The sequence below is a fragment of the Salvelinus sp. IW2-2015 genome, linkage group LG3 (assembly GCF_002910315.2).
Source record: "Salvelinus sp. IW2-2015 linkage group LG3, ASM291031v2, whole genome shotgun sequence".
Taxonomy (NCBI): domain Eukaryota; kingdom Metazoa; phylum Chordata; class Actinopteri; order Salmoniformes; family Salmonidae; genus Salvelinus; species Salvelinus sp. IW2-2015.
Genome location: NC_036840.1, coordinates 30,621,899 through 30,640,238, shown reverse-complemented (window position 1 = coordinate 30,640,238; position 18,340 = coordinate 30,621,899). Strand labels below are relative to the sequence as shown.

The window sequence follows — 18,340 nt, the reverse complement described above, 5'->3', positions numbered from 1 at the left end:
GATTTAATTTTGGATTGGAGATGCTTAATGTGAGTCTGGAAGGAGAGTTTACAGTCTAACCAGACACCTAGGTATTTGTAATTGTCCACATTTTCTAAGTCAGAACCGTCCAGAGTAGTGATGCTGGACGGGCGGGCAGGTGCGGGCAGTGATCGGTTGAAGAGCATGCATTTAGTTTTACTTGCATTTAAGAGCAGTTGGAGGCCACGGAAGGAGAGTTGTATGGCATTGAAGCTCATCTGGAGGTTAGTTAATACAGTTTCCAAAGAAGGGCCAGAAGTATACAGAATGGTATCGTCTGCGTAGAGGTGGATCAGAGAATCACCAGCAGCAAGAGCGACATCATTGATGTATACAGAGAAAAGAGGATGCTCTTGATGGTGCAGCTGTAGAACCTTTTGAGGATCTGGGTACCCATGCCAAATCTTGAGGCATGTCTAAGTGATATTCTTCAAGACCCAATGCATACCAGTTTGAATGATAAAAAATGTGAGTGTTCTTATCACTAAGTTGGCCTTTAAGCCATATAATCTGGTTCTACTACTCACATGCAGGTTGAACAAAAAACAGATTAATGCAGAAATAGGCAACAGTCATAAGTGACGTACTTCACGTATTTCTGTTGTGGCCCCAGACGAGTACACCAGAATCAACTAATCATCAAGCCCTCAATGAGTTGAATCAGGTGAGGACTGGAAGACTGGATTTGGGAAAAAAACATGTACAGTAGACTGTCGACATTATAGACCGAAGGGTTCTCAAGAGGTCTGTTTCTCTTATCAGTTTATGGTGAGTGGGACGAAGTTGTCCCTAGACTATGATCTTGGGTCAGTTTAGAATTTCCCCCACTAATGGTTAAGGATTGGATTGGGGGAGGGGAAGCTGATCCAAGATCTGTACATAGGGGAAACATCACCATGTGCATGTTCAGCTCCTTGCAGTACAGGCATCTGCAGCCAGAGGGCAGCATCACAAAGCAGTGATTTACAGGTTAGTCACTTGTACAAGTCTATGATGGAAGATTTTTTAATTCATGTTAATTAAGGTGGTGAATGTTTGGGGTGCATAATGATAAACATGGAAGCCATACAGGGTTTTAAGGATTTTGTTCTTATTGGAGATGGTGACTATTGAAAAAACTGATGTTGTCGTACCAAAGCACTGGTTCATTGACACAGCGGTACAATACAGCAGCCGGAATGGGTCTAACTAAAAGGGAAAATGGCTTGTTGCAAAGAATGTATAGTCTTTTGTAGGGAATTTTAATTAATACAGGGTTAAACACAAACCCCTGGCTTGGGCCGCAATCAGCAGGGTACAATGTGTAATGTTCACATAGAAATATAATCTGTAGAACAAACATTCCCCTTTTAATATGTAGAATAAGGAATCACATATTCTATTCATGGTATGTCTAATACAACGTTCCACAACGGTTGTCTGCTGAACCAGATTCCCTTGTCTAGAAACCCTGGCATCAGTCGGAGCTGTTTGCCAACCAAGCAGCTGGGTACACGCTGGGTGCCATTCTCGTGATCGACCATGCTCTTTGCGAATAATATGCATTAAAGCCCATCCTTCCTACTTGGTCCTGCCAGTTAGCCTTTGGAGATGATCCAGCCCAGGCTGCAAGACCCCGTGGCATCAGAGACATATGTTTGTCTGTCACCTGCTGAGCATAGTTCCTTCTGTCTTCCCTGTCAGGGCATGGTGGTGGTGGAGTTAGACCATGGTCATGGTTGATCATGCATAAATGTATCATGCCGCACAGTTAGGAGAGAGGGAGCTTTTTACAGGAGAAGGTTAGTTTGTGTTGTCAACATAAAACGTATAATTTTTTTTTTTTTTACGAATAATAAAAATGTGTTTTCATCAAATCTTTGGCCATCACTTTAGCATAAATGCAATTAATTTATGAATGACATCTCTCATTTCCCTGGGTGAGAATTTTTGTGAGAATTGACTTCTCTGTTTTTCAAGGTGAGTTTAAAGTTGGTTTGCTGCCAAACTGTTGATAACTACACAACAAGATATACTTCCCCAAAAGCGTTAGGAGTTGTAGATACAGCAGACCTTACAACTGTCATTCTATAGATCTATGCTGCTTGGCTCAAGATGCTCTGATTCAAGCTGTTAAGATAGCTCACGTTTTTTTTTTTTTTAATTTTTTTATCTGACCTTGATAGATTTCCTCTGCAGCAGAAATGATTGAAAAGCTTTCATTATGACTTTGTAGACACTCATTGAAAATGATCTATCGTACTTAACTTCATTAAATTGTATTTGATTCATCCTTTATTTAAACAGTTGAGTCCGATTGAGGTAGAACTCTCCTGGCATTTAATAGAGAAGGGCACTCAAGCAACTCTGCAGGAGCAAGTATTTGGAGTTTTCCCCATTGGTGACCACCCTTCCCCCTCTTACACACACACACAGATACTTTCCTGTGACTCCCACTTGGGTTGTTTCTCTGTGCCCTGGCAGGATTAAGGCTGAGGATTGAGCACAGCTGCAACCCTGATAAAAATCTTGCAATTTCACAGTCTGTGGCGTTCTCTCATCCCCTAATCCACATAGCACATACAGAATACGGGAACTCCTTACCAGGAAGAGAATGAGCTGTTCTGAGCAGCATTTCCGGTTTGCAGCCACCATAAATTGAATAGACTTAAGTCAGAAGGTGTGAAATAGGTGTCCAGCCCCAGATGTGTACAGTTGAAAAGTCGTGTGTCCATGTCCTGACCAGGTGTAGACTACTGTAATTATGATTGATGTGACTGATATATGGGGTTTCATTACAAGCAGAAGTTGGCTATGGCCAGGAATCACAATATCTGTATTTGCAAGGTGACACCTGCAGAGACTTACCTGGTGTTAGACTTTTTTCTCTCAATAGTTTTTAATTATATTTTAAGCTGCACTACCTTGTTGGGGTCAAAGTGTCTCAGAGAGCCAGATCCCTGCCTTTCCGAATCCCCACAACCAACCCTCTGCATTATGCCACCTATGCCCAGTCTCTCTAGGGCATGGCTCATCCCTGGCAGACACAGTGACATCCATCTGCCAAATGGCACAGGTACATAGTCGTGTGCCCTTGTCCTGTCCCAGTCTGTTTGATCAGGGGCCAAACGAAGACCCAGTGGTCCCCACTGTGGAGCTCTGGGCTCTAAGCTCTGTCAGTGGCCCCAGGGGCCTCACAGCGGCCCTACCAGCGGCTCTCTCTTGAGGCTTTGGAGAGATTAATAGTTCCTCCTCTGCTGAGGCCTTTTGTAAAGCAGTGCCCAGGCGTGTTCAAGCTGTTGGAGTAGCGGGGAGGCCGGTTTAGGCCAGGGGACGGGCCTGGCGACGAGGGGGGTTGGCTTATTCCACTGCAGGTCAGTTCATAAGAGGGAGGTGGCGGCTCCGCATTTTCAATTAATCTTCTTCGCCTGAGCTGGGGACCCGGGTGGAGCCCAAAACATACCAGTAATTTGATGGGACAATTGCCACAGTGTAGCAATTATGTGCTCACAAGGAAGGAGTCAAATTACAGAGTTGCAACCTTGAAATGCAAACGAAAGGTGCAATACTCTTCATACCGTGTATCTTATGTTATATTTCAGTCTCCATCAAGGCTATCACCTAGTGGTGATAGTGCAGTTCTACTTGTTTTCCACAAAGGGGTGCTGCCGATTTTTAAAAGGTTGGTACTGCACCTAATAGTTTTTGAATAAAGGGTTAATAAATTGTTGGTTGTTTAATAACTGCTGACAGAGGTCCAGAGACACATGTTGACACTCTTCAAACATTTTCCCCCAGGGGGCCTAACACTCCCTTAGGTCTTCCTCCAGCCCCTCCTGTGATGTCTAAAGGTTTGCTTCTCACATGTATTAGCAGGTTTCTCTATGACAACTATGCCAATTATTCTTACACACGTGCAATAATGGATTGACTCAACGTCCAACTAATCGTGTGCAAGATGGTGGCCCATGTGGGGATTATGGTGATTTCTCTAACATTGAGGGTGGGAATTATGTGGTAGAAAAATGACTTCAAATGCAATGGACATTGAATTGATCATGTTGAATGTGTGTTGTTTGTTTAGGTTTATCTCTGGATGCCTGGATTTCTGCCCACAGCCCCGGTTTAGATTAGGGTATTATCTGTTCACACTAGACCACAGCTGAACAATCAAATAAGCCACAACACACAACTAATGTTTTCCAGCGTCACAGTCAGGATTAAAGGTTCACTCATGGGTGGTTCTCATGAAACCAGTTTTAAACATGTCTGTAGCCAATTGAGTTACAAAACCATGATGCATCTGCAAAAATCAACTATCATTCTGAAGACTAAGATGGGCTAATTCTACATTTTTGCCCTGAATTTTGACATTTTTGCCCCAAATTCTCTATACCGAAATGCGTCTGGATTAAATTCTCAGGTAATTTTATAAAATGCAATAATATGTTGTTGTAGTTTGTTCATAAGTCATAAAAATGATATAATAGTTGAAGTTTACATCAAACTATAATATTTATTACGTAAAACAGTGTGTGCCGTAATTGCCATAACACTTTTTCAAGTTCATGTAAAAACTCCACTCTGTTTATCAACAAAGGTTTATTCACCCATGATGCATCATCTAAAGAAGTAGATGACCACAGTAAATGTATTCGCTCATATGCCTTCAGAATGAGGCTCTTATTCTCAAACACCCCCTTCACCCCACTTGGCCTTTTCATTACCGAAACAGCTAAAAAGCTCAAATTGGGAAAGTCAGAAACATTAACTTACCAACATGGAGGCATGAACGGGCTTTAGTGATGTGGTCAATTATTTGCTGACTCATAATGGGTGTCTCCTATTATTTGCACACGGAGCTAAGTGCCTCATTACAAAAAACACAATTCTCATCACCACACCATTTAAAAGGTCTGTTTCAGTAATGAGAAGCTTAATTTCGGTAATGATATTAAGCTAATTTGAATGTATAGTCAATGGGTGTGCTGTGTTGGTAACTTTGATTTACGTAGGGCTTGTCAAGAAATATGGTGTGTTTAAACACCATTTAACTTTAAGACGCAATCGGCAGTGTGTGTTTCAGCAAAGAGCAATCGCACCACTTAAAGGCCCCCACTAGAGGGTAATGCCGCCTCTATTTCGACGGCAGAAATTGTCCTTTAGGTTCCATCTCCGAAAAATGAAGCAGGCTGCTAATACATATTCACGAATTGGGGGTGGGAACGTCGTGAGTTTTTTCCACGTGTAGTGGAGAAATAACAAGTAGCGCACTGACCAAAATATGTGAGAGGAGTTGAGCGGTCGGAAATCCTATATCTCACAGAGCAGCACCGCGCCTGCGCTCCACAGCCTTTCCAACAACTCCGCGAAAAAACGCTCCTTGCTCACAGAACAAAATGCTCCAAATTCGTTCAATTAATTAAAATCACCATTTAACCAATACCCATGTATTTTTGTGACTACCTGGATCTACCATTTGGTTTTGAAGTATTGAAACCAAACCATATGATTTGAATGAAAATGGTTTTAATAAACAACATGAAAAGGTGCCTGTAAGACATTTCAAATAGGCTACATTTTCAAATAGGTTACATGTCACATTAAACTGCATATAAACACTAAATAGGCCAGGGGCCAAACAGGTAGCCTAAGGAACGACAATAAATTACTTTAGGCTATATTATTATTATTATTTGAAGGCTATAGCCTACAAATAAATAAATTGTGAAGCATTTGTGAGTAGGCACACTAGGGTGGCAGGAACATTAAGCGCTCAGTATTTAAACATTTCATTCTATTAAATCATTAGTCTATAAATTGCGCATATAGGCCATGACTTACTTAATGCCGTATTAGGCTCAGTCTACAATGCCTTTGAATTTACTTTTAGAAACACGAGTTTGGCTTCAGGCTTATGCAATGGTGGAATACCTTCTCCGTGCTTGCAGACTGGGGATGCCGAACACCCTTCGGGAAACTCTTGCCAAGCTGGGCAGAGATGCGTGTTTTAATTATATATATTTATTAGGTAGGCCTAAAGGGTTTTAGGCAAAATAACGCTATCAAAACTGAAAGCTCCTTGAAAGAGAATGTCAGGCCTATTGTATAGAGATAATAGAACGAAAATGAACGAAACTTTTAAGAGATCTGATTTGTTCTTTGATAAATACTTCGCTACAATGACACATTTAGCTAGTTAAACACCTTGTTCCTTTCTGTTAGCATGTGCACGTAACAACTTACACCATCATGCTTTCACCTGTCTTCAGATTCCACAATGATTATTTAGTTGTGCACACTACATCACTGCTCTCCGTCTTCCTCATCTTTGTAAGGCGCCTTGATTTTGCACCTGTGTGTTTAATCAGTTTCTCTATGAAAATATTTAGCCACGCTCCAGCCTTTGGGAAACTCGCTCCAGTCAAATTGGGCATGCTCCGCTCACATACTCTGGCAACTAATGTTATCCGTTGTATCCGGGTTCCAAAATGCAATCGTTTCACACACAATTTTACAATTTAGGCAAGACTAGCGCAAGAATAAATTAAACTTGACAAATTATCCAATAGATGATGATAATTTGCTGGTAAAAAAAAGTGGAGGTGCATAAACAGGCAGGCAGCCAAACGTAGGCTAAAGCAAAAAAACTCTAGCCACAGACAGAAGAGGAAGCGAGACACCCCACTTGCTGTTTTTTTCTGGTTCAATGAAAGGCAATGAACTAAGTAGACCAGACCCAGCTGCTATTGCAAACGGCCTGAGTGAACTATCTTCGTTTATCCACCATCTTCGCTGTAGCCAAAGCTGATCTATTATATTACTCAGCGCACTGGTGACTCGCTAACTTTGTAGAAGTTTCTGATTAATAAACAATGCCATGCTGGTGGGTGGTACCATTCAAATAAACCCCAGCCCCGAAATTGTAGTCTAAAAATAATGTACACGTCATTTCATAGGAAAAGACACGTCATTGGCACAAATTGGAACGAAGCAGGCAGTTCAGTTTTGTCACTTCAAGCCCAAATATATCATACTTTGACTAAAAAGATGACTTGACGTACAACATTGTGCAACATCATGCGTAAGTTCTGTCCACTCTTTCAGCTCGAAAAAAGTGGATTTCTTACTGGTGTGGGCGTTTAATGGAGGATATCCCCAATTTTTACCCGATTCACAGTTACCTATTGTGTTATGCCGTTTGACCATATCCCACCCTATGTTCCACAAAGTGCCAACAGTCAGTATTTGGATAATATGTGTGCAATGCTTGATAGTGTGTGTGTGATGTTAACAGAGAGGTCTATTTTCTGGGTGACCTGAACATTGACTGCTTAGTAACTAACAGAGTGCATACCAATAGTGTTGGATCTGTGACATCCACTTGTATTGATCATATCTTTACTAATGCTGCAGAGCTTTGCTCCAAAGCAATATCAGTTCCCATTGGCTGTAGTGATCATAACAATGTGGCAATAACAAGGAAAGCCAAAGTGTCAAAGTTTGGGCCTAAAGTAATTGAAAGGGATCATACAAAATGCTTTCTCAGGACTCTTTTGTTGATGAAAAAAAAAATGTATGTTGATCTGATGTGTATAAGGAAGTGAATCCAGATGCAGTACTGGAAGTATTTGTAAAATTATTCATGCCAATTGTTGACACGCATACACCTGTTAAGACATTTACTGTGAGAACTGTTCGAGCACCCTGTATTGACGATTAATTGAAAAATGATATTGTTAAAATAAATTATGCAAATAAGTCAGGCTGCTCAGCTGATTGGTTGGCATGCTGTAAATTAAGAAATCGAGAAGTTGACGGGTCATTCATAACCAAACCTTCCAATATCACCAATCATTTCAATGACTATTCTACTAGTAAAGTGGAAAAACTCAGAAGTGACAACATTGAACAGTGAACCATCATATTTTTTAAATAAAATATCTAATAATGAAAGAGAAGTGTTGCTGTTTTGAATTTGGTCAAGTTAGTGTGGGAGAGGTGGGGAAACTATTGTTATCCATCAATAATGATAAGCCACCAGGTATAGACAACCATGATGGGAAACTATTGCGAATGGTAGCAGATTGTATTGCCACCCGTATTTGCTATATCTTTAACCAAAACCTAAAGGAGTGAGTGTGTGTGTGTGTGTGTGTGTGTGTGTGTGTGTGTGGTGTGTGTGTGTGTGTGTGTGTGTGTGTGTGGTGTGTGTGTGTGTGTGTGTGTGTGTCCACAGGCGTGGAAGGAAGCTAAAGTAATTTCACTGCCTAAAAATGCTATTTTTAAAAGAACTAGTTAACTACTGACTGAGGATGCATAGAGCAGTGCAAATAGAGAAGGGCACTCAACTTGTACTGCACTTATTCAGAGGATAGATGATTGGTTAAAATAAATGGATAATAAGATGATAGTTGAGCTGTATTGTCAGATTTCAGTGCAATCTTTGATGTTATTGATCATAAATTGTCACTTGCTATGGCTTTACATCACCTGCCATCACATGGTTGGGGAGTTATTTATCCAGTAGAACCCAGAGAGTGTTCTTCAATGGAAGCTTCTCTAACATCAGATACTGTATGTACAGTGCGGTGACCCAAAGGGCAATTGCCTTGGGCCGTTACTCTTCTCTGTTTTTACAAATGATTTGCCACTGGTCTTACACAAAGCTAGAATGACTATGTATGCAGATGATTCCACACTCTACATGTCAGCACCTAAAGCCAGTGAGCTCATGAAGTTAGGAGTTACAGTCAGTATCAGAATGTGTGATTAATAATAAACAGGTCTTAAATACATCTAAAACTAAATGCATTGTATTTGGTTCAAAACATTCTGTAAGACCTAAACCTCAATTAGAGTTGTGTGGAAAGTGTGTGACCATTGAACAAGTTGAGGAAGCTAAACTCCTAGGTAGAACATTGGATGGTCAATTATCATGGTCAAGTCGTATTGACAAAGTTGTTGTGAAGATGGGGAGTGGTATGTCTGTTAATAAAAAGATGTTCTGCGTTTTTGACACAAAAATCAACTATACTTGTTGTAAAGGCTCTGGTCTTGTCACATGTTGATTACTGTCCAGTAATATTGTCAAGTGCAACAAAGAAAGACCTAGCAAAGCTGCAGCTGGCTCAAAACAGAGCATCACACCTTGCCCTTAACTGCACATACAGAACTAACATCAACAACATGCATGGCAGTCTTTCCTGGTTGAGGGTTGATGAGAGATTAACTGATTCTCCTAGTTTTTATGAGAAATAATACTGTGATGAAAATTCCAGATTGTCTGCATAATCAAATAAAATTCAGCTCAGACACCCATATCCCACAAGAGATACCACCAGGGGTCTCTTCACTGTCCCCAAGTCCAAAACAAATTCACGACAATATTAGTATTATACAGAGCCATGATCGCGTGGAACTCCCTTTCATCTCCACTTCCTCAAGCAAACAGCGAAATTATCTTTAAGAAAACTGATTATTTTTTAGTTGTTTGTATTGTTTTTGTTGTATTGTTTGTGTATCGTTGTATTTTAAATTTGTTTCACTGACCTTGTCTGTCAGTGTATGTGTTTTGTTACTTGTTGTTACTACTGTATGTGTTTTTTGTGGACTCCAGGAAGAGTAGCTGATGCTTCTGCAAAAGCTAATGGGGATCCAAATAATCAAATAAAACAGATAGCTCAGTGATTTTAGTATTATGCAAGTCATTTGGGATGAACAAATTACACACTTTGATGATTTGCTAGATTATGGAATCTCTGATAGAGATCAGTACAGTTCTTCCAATGGAAAACTATGCAACACTCATTACTGAAACATGCAGTCTCATCTCCGGAACTTGTTCGTTATTACCGTAATGCACCAATATTTAGGAAATATTAGGAAAAATAAAACGTATATTTTAGAATTTTTGGCTTAATCTGATAGTGTGACTATTTTTTGTCTATCCAAATATGTGTACATTAAAACAACATGTATACACAAGTGATTATGACAACAACAAAAATATTCCAAATAGGCTGTGTTACAGTGATTAGATTACAAAATACATTTTAATAATTGAATTTAAAATATTTACAATTTCAGTGTTATGTTTAACTCATGCCTTTTAATTAGGGACCAATGTTAAAAAATCTATGTGAAGTTGAATAGTTTCTTACTTTTTTTTACTTTAATTTTTGCATTGCTGGTTGTGAAAATATAGGTAAAATGCATAATATATGATCAAAAAATATAATAATTATGAAATAGATCAGTACAGATCGTATTCTCAGTGATCGAAGAGGACATTTTGTGAAAAATGACACCAGATCATTTTTGGGTCATGCCAGTTTTGTGAGAATGACCCTCATATGCATAACAACACAGGTCATTTTCTCATAGACTTGTGTAGGCCTATGTACGCTGCATTTTAACTAGCTTGTTTCCTGGTAAAACCCAATATATTTTTTTAACATTCTGAGAACAGAAGTGAAAATTTCACCTGTTCTGGACCCTTTATTTTTAGGTTGCAGGGAGGTTCTGAGAACTTTTTACTCTGGATCCTTTCAAGTTTTCCTGGGAGGTTTTATTAACGCTCTGAGAAAGGAAATTATAGGTTATTTGGAGGTTTTTGAATAACTTCCTTAACTTTTACTGTTTCAATAAGACTTGTAATAACACTGCTAGCTTTTCTGAACTCCAAGCACAGATAGGAGACCTGGAAATGCATTTCCTTAGGCATTACTCATGCAAACACATTTCTAACGATGGGTTGGGCCAGAGACAGAACACACGTGGGTCAAGCGGCGTCTTGAAAATGTGTCTTTGATACTCTGCTTGGTTAGAGGCGATTAAATCACTGACTTTGTTTTGAACAACACCCCTCATTTTGACGTCACCACAAACGACTTCAATGATGGCCGTCTCAGACAGAAGTAGGTAGTGAACATAGGGCAGTGATATAATTCACTTTGAGTCGTCAGGCAATGGAATTAGTGCACTTCGCCACCAGGATGAAGCTAGCATGCCATGTTTTTTTAAGCATACAAAGCTGTTCATTTTAGTCTATTCAAACAGACCCCATTTCAAAGGAAACAAGCACTCATTAAGAGCAGATGTGGCCAATTAGTGGGTATGGCTAACACATCTGAACACACTTAAGATAGAGGATACAGAGTTTTGTTGATGCTGAGAACGGAATGTATATGTTTTTAAATGTAATTCTCAAAATGTTCTCTGAACGCAACTAAAGTTTTCTTAACGTTCTAGGAACAATTTGAGAACCTGACTTTAAAAAGAACCATGAGGATTCTGTAGGAAATCTTATGCTGAAGTATTGAAATTCCCACAGAAGAACATTGTTTCTTAATGTTCTCTGAACTATTTAAGAACATTCCCAGTGTCAAACCAGTTGGAGAACGTTCCTAGGACATTACCTAAATATAAATTCAATGTAACCATGTTTGAACTTTTAGGAAACGTTCTGTTACAGTAATGAAATACCAAGAAAATAATGTCAAGTTCCTTAAATGTGCAGAGAATGTTTCAAAGCCAAACAACTATCCTGCACCATTCCCATAACATTGTGGGAAGGTTGTATGCAAAATAACCACAGGACAACCACCAAGATATAGTTCTCAGAACATTATGTGCTAGCTGGGTTTTGTTCACCCAAACTCATCAATAGTGTGAGCTATTAGTATTATGGTCTGTCTCTGAAGCATCAGTTGTATGTAAACTTCTTCCCAGAAAGCAATATATCAAACATCTTTCATCACATAGCACTCCACACACTCATCCTCCAAGTACACAATCAAGCCTAGAATCTATCCAAAGGGAACTTCTAACCTAACACTTGAAAAAAGGGGGCCAGGTATTTCTAGCCAAAGAACTTTATGCCTGGAAAACAATTTTAATTATTTTCTTCACTCCGATGCAGGTGAGGGCATTGGATTCCAGCTGAATCACGCGCTGCGGCGCCCCCTGGCAGCTCCAGGTGCTGCTCTCGCCTCGAGTTGGATGGTGGCCATTTTGTTATCAAAAGCTACGGGTAAGATTTCCTGCTCCCCTCTGTCTCTCTCCCTCCACTGGCTCCCAGAATCGGCCCACTCTACAAAGAGGGGAGAATCTGTTTACCTAAAACACGATAACCAAATGAAGGAGAAAGGAAAGTGTCTGGTTTGGTTGTGAATAAACATGAGTATTGGAGACAGAGAGAAGATGATATGCTGCTGGTTGTCAAGCAGACAAGAAGGTAGCAGGTAGCCTAGTGGTTAAGAGCGTTGTAACCGAAAGGTTGTTGTGTTCGAATCCCAGAGTTGACTAGGTGAATAAGCTGTTGATGTGTCCTTGAGAAAAGCACTTGACCCAAATTGCTCTTGTAAGTCACTCTGCATAAGAGTGTCTGCTAAAATGTAAGGCCTATTTCTTTTGGTTGCTATCCACTAGTGGTGGTTCAGTTAATAATTAACAGGCTGGCGGATGGATACAGATCTAGTTCTGATGAACGATGGCTCAAGGCTTCTTATCATCTCTTTCTATGCTCAGCAATGAACTTCAGAGATATTGTCATTAAATGGCCATTATCAGATCTACGCATATCTTCACTCTGACTACCGGGAYAGCTTAAGTGTCTTTGATGAGATCAGCTTTTTGGGGGGAGCTCACCGTACCTATCGCCCGTAGCGCCAAAAAAGCGTAATTATGTTCCGTCCCATATGTGACTTATTATTAATGGTGATTCATATAATACACTTCCTTTGCCAATTTTCTAAATTAAAAAAATACCATGTTGATATTTTTTACACCCTGCGCCCCCTCAGCTACCATCTCCCTCATCCCCCAGCCTCCCTGATATCACCATGGCAACTTCCAATCAGTTAGGGATTGGCAGAGCCTGCCAGCTTGTGTGCTTGGCGCGCGCCTCGGAGCGGCGCAGGTGGAGCGCATATGGAGCAGTGCCCCCCCCCCCCACCCCCCCCGAAAAACCTTTCCCGCCTGGATGTGCCAGCAGTGCCCATTTTTTAATCCCACCAATACCTTTGTGATCTCCTGATGGAGACAGGGTGCTGCAATCACAGAGACAGGGCCTAGCTGCTGCATGCTGGGATGGCTGCCAGGACCCGCTTCAGTATGCCAAGATGGATGCCTGTAATTTTCACTGATGTTCCTGGATTTATGGATAGATGTAGATATGGATGTTTCTCCACTGCTGTATTTGTTTCCTGCCGGCTATCTTAGTTCTTATAGTCCCTACCTAGTGCAACATATTCAAAGATTTGATTCATGGTTGTTTGAAAGCATTAAGCCTCTGCTAGCATAGTTCCTATAGTCTCTAACGGTGTCTTTTCAAAGGAGCCAAAGTGACCTATCAGCTAGTACTGTCAAAATGTAGCAAAGTCCAAATGGGTCCACCATGCCTAGTTATCCTTCTGTAGTTATGCATATGCACACTATAACATCTTAATACATTTCACCACAGCTCTTTATAGAGAGAGAGACGCATGCGTGGGCATACATTGAGGGCTTCATAATGTCTTCATACTGGTGCGACTTCCCATGGTTTGGGAAGGTAATGTTATGGAAATCACAACCACGTGCAGCAAATAAATCAATCATCCAAGGGACCTCTTATCTGTCACTGCACATTGAAGCAGTCAGTTCTGTGTAGGTTCATTAAGTAGCCACAATAGTCAATGGTAGAAGACCTGGCACCCATCCTGAATCCTGGCTATGTTTAAGCCTCCTCCAGACCTGCCGGCCAGGGGCTTTGGTTAGCTTCGTTAGCTGGTAAATACATCAGCGTTGGCGCCAAATTCTGTGGTGTGTGTGTGTCAAGTAATGCTAGATTTCATTTCTGGATATCCTTAAAAGCAAAATGTTTTTTTTGCACTTACCAAAATTTCACAACTCACTTAATTGGATTTTAAATAAATACAATTAAGATATAATTATGAATGTGTTATGAAGTCCTTTAGTAGGTACCCTTCAAGTAAAGTGTAACCAATGCAGGGATTTTTTTTTATATACATGAGGCCCAATGTGAATACTTGCATCATTCCTGTCTTCTAACAAACACTGTCCAGAAGGATCAGAGACAGAGGGGGTCTCCACGACAACGATAACAACTGTATCTCATTACCCTCCATTCTGGGGCCATAGAGGCAGTGGCAACCATAAACACGCACACACACACACACACACCGATAATAGGCAGCTCGCTAACAAAAGGCACGGGACCGTCTCACTCTTTCGAACTTGAACTCAAGCCAACGCCTCCTATTCATGTTGCCATGTTGGACGGCAGATGTCTTGGCGAGCCTGTGGACATTGCCAGATCTATACAGCCCACGAAGGCATTATAATGACGGTCAGAGGTCCTATCTACTGGGATCCACAGTATATTTCAATAAGTCTATTAAAATAAGGAGACGTGTGGTGAGGCCTGCATTATAAAAGGCCTACCTTGGAACAGACTAACGCGCAGTGGAGAAAGATGATAACAGCTGCACACTCAATTAAACAGGTCTTATCATGGCTGTGTAGATATATTTGACCGGCTGGGCTTGACTCCGGTGTCCTGGTACTGTGTTAGCCCGCTGAGCTAAAACCTAGGTGTTTGCTTGGGGAGCTAATGCAAGTCTTCAGGTCTCAGGCAAGGTTACTGATTACGTGAGTGTGGTTCACCGAACCAGCTCTGTTATACTTCAACCCTCTTTGACCTCATGCTTCACTCGCAGTATCATACAGTTAACAGGATTTCATGGTCTAAGGTTTATGTTTAAAAAAAATTGTAATTCAGACAGGATTTGCCTGACAGCTGGCATATGGGCATGTACGATAAAATTGCCTAGATGAGGTAAATAAACTGTGCTGCTTCTTGCTGTGCAGTATGAGGTGCTACTCACACTTCAATTTCACGCATTGAATGAAATGAAGTCACACCGTACAAGATGAAAGTTGATAATAAACCAGACACATACAGTTCCTGGTGAAAGTCTTCACACCCCTTGCACAATGTTACATTTTTTTCTGCCTCACAATTAAATAAAACAATTCTATTAGATATTTTTCCTACAGATCTACACAACCTACTCCACATTTTCAAAGTGAAAGAAAATGACTGAACATTTTCCAACTTAATAATACAACAAAATTACTTGATTGCGTATAACTTTACACCCCAGAGTTAATAGTTGGTGGAAGCACATTTGGCAGCCATTAGAGCTGTGAATAATTTTGAATAAGATTTTACCAACTTTGCAGATCAAGGGGTATAACATTTATTGTAATGACTGGAATTCTGATACACTTTGGTTTTTAATGTAAAGATATCATTTAATCATATTATTATATGTAGTAGAAAGCGATGGGTTAGAAGAAGCCTACATAATCAACCTATAAAGTCAAATTTAACTTCCATATATGGCCAGCTATGTAAACTGTAACATTGATTTATCTTGCAATAGATGCTGTTCAATTGGTAACATACATCTTCTTCTAATGCCTCTTAAGGGGAAAGTAATCTAAAAGTAACAGAATGTATTCAAATTACGTTACTGAGTTTGGATAAACCAAAAGTTACCTTACTGATTACAATTTTGGACAGGTAGCTAGTAACTTTAACGGATTACATTTAGAAAGTAACCTACCCAACCCTGGTTACAGCCTTAATCTAAAATTGATTAAATGTATAAAAAAAATGTCATCAATCTACACACAATACCCCATAATGACAAAGTGAAAACAGGTTTTTAGAAATGTTTGCAACTATATATAAAAAACAGAAATACCTTAATTACGTAAGTATTCAGACCCTTTGCTATGAGACTCAAAATTGAGCTCAAGTGCATCCTGTTTCCATTGATCATCCTCCATTGATCATGTTTCTATAACTTGATGTGAGTCCACCTGTGGTAAATTCAATTGATTGGACATGATTTGGAAAGGCACACACCTGTCTATATAAGGTCCTACAGTTGACAGTGTATGTCAGAGCAAAAATGCCAAGCCATGAGGTTGAAGGAATTGTCTGTAGAGCTCCGAGACAGGATTGTGTCAAGGCACAGATCTGGGGAAGGGTTACAAAACATTTCTGCAGCATTGACGCTCCCTAACAACACAATGGCTTCCATCATTCCTAAATGGAAGAAGTTTTGAACCACCAAGACTCTTCCTAGAGCAATCGGGGGAGAAGGGTCTTGGTCAAGGAGGTGACCAAGAACCCGATGGTCACTCTGACAGGCCTCCAGAGTTCCTCTGTGGAGATGGAAGAACCTTCCAGAAGGACAACCATCTCTGCAGGGCTCTGCAGCAGGCCTTTATGGTAGAGTGGCCAGACAGAGTCCACTACTCAGTAAAAAGCACATGACAGCCTGCTTGGAGTTTGCCAAAAGGCATCTAAAGGACTCTCAGACCATGAAAAACAAGATTATTTGGTCTGATGAAACAAAGATTGAACACTTTGGCCTGAATGCCAAGCATCAAGTCTGAAGGAAACCTGACATCATCCCTACGGTGAAGCATAGTGGTGGCAGCATCATGCTGTGGAGATGTTTTTTAGCGGCAGGGGCTCGGAGACTAGTTAGGATCGAGGGAAAGATGAACTGAGCAAAGTACAGAGATCCTTGATGAAATCCTGCTCCAGAGTGCTCAGAACCTCAGACTGGAGAGAAGGTTCACCTTCCAACAGGACAAGCACACAGCCAAGACAACGCAGGAGTGGCTTTGGGACAAGCCTCTGAATGTCCTTTAGTGGCCCAGCCAGAGCCCGGACTTGAACCCGATAGAACATCTCTGGAGAGACCTGAAAATAGCTGTGCAGGGACGCTCCCCACCCAACCGAATACACACCTGTATTCGGGGAGAAATTCCCCGAATACAGGTGTGCCAAGCTTGTAGCGTCATACCCAAGAAGATGCAAGGCTGTAATCGCTGCCAAATGTGCTTCAACAAAGTACTGAGTAAAGGGTCTGAATACTTATGTAAATAAGGTATTTCTGTTTTTTTATTTTCAATACATTTGCAAAGAATTCAAAAAACACGTTTTTCCTTTGTCATTATGGGGTATTGTGTGTAGTTTCATGAGAGTAAAATAATATTTAATCGATTTTAGAATATGGCTGTCACGTAACAAAATGTGGAAAGTCAAGGGGTCTGAATACTTTCTGAATGCACTGTTTGTTGACCTAAGACTTGTGCAAGGTTGGTAGAATCTTAAAAATGATTCACAGCTGTAATGGCCACCAAGTATCAACTTCAGGGTGTGAAGACATAAGCAATCAATACATCCTCTTCTTTAGTTTCGTTTTTTTATGAAACATTTTCTATGATTTAAAAAAATGTGGAGTGGGTTGTGTAGATCGATAGGAAAACATTTCTTCTTTAGGTTTAATTTTAAGGCAGCAAAATGTGATGACTGTGCAAGGGCTGTGTAGACTTTCACCAGCGACTGTATGTCCACGTATGGCGAGCTCAGTGGGTATGTTGCTGTGTTTCATCAGGTCTCATAACATATGTTAGGAACTCAGGAGGCTGGTGGGGAGGGGAGCATTAGGACTTTTGAAGTGACAGCCGCATTAAACAGAAAGAAACACCGTTGTGTTTTCTGATTCCCAGAACACATATTGGGAATCTTAACTACCCCCACACCACCCCATCCACACACACATACACATCTCTGTGTGTGTGTGTACACACGTGCACGTGACGTGTGTGCACTCATACGTTTGTATGCGTAAACTCATGCAGGGGAGTACGGTCCCTAAGCAATCCCAGTTGCCCTTTCCCTATGTAAACCCTTACTTATTGATATCCAGTAGGAGATCTTTGAGTGTTGAAGGAACCACATACAGTTGTTGAGAACAAGGATCCACCGCTGAGGGATAGCCCCCCCCCCCGCCTTTTTCTTTGACTTATCGAAATAGATAATATTCCTGACAGCATTATATTTGAATGTATTGGTTTATGTATTATAATCACAAATCACGTGTCTCTCTCCTCTCTTACTTCCTATCTTTCTCTCCTCTCCTCGCTCCTCCAACTCAGCTGGGCAGGTGACTCCTTAATTATCGGAGAATCAAAGTGGACAGAGCCGCCGCTGAGATTCAAAAGCATGGCAAGTGGTGGCCTGCCATTCATCTGGCCCCTGTGCAACACAAACCAGATGGACACGGCCCGTCACCAAGTGACATCTCCAGAAAGCCGCGTCCCCCTGCCAGTCCTCCCACCCCAGAGCCAGAGGAAGATGAAAGGTACGGCCATGGGGAGACCGGTTGTGCCAAACAGCGCCAGATCTGATCTGATGAACAACTGCACAGGGAAGGAATCAAAGTGGCTGGAGGCGCTTGGTGTTTTA

General features: G+C 40.9%; 1 pseudogene; it reads left to right on the top strand.

Annotated features, from left to right (window-relative positions):
- Positions 1-3,226, top strand: part of LOC139023383 (uncharacterized) — a 46,791-nt pseudogene extending 43,565 nt beyond the window's left edge.
- The last annotated feature ends 15,114 nt before the right edge of the window (positions 3,227-18,340 follow it).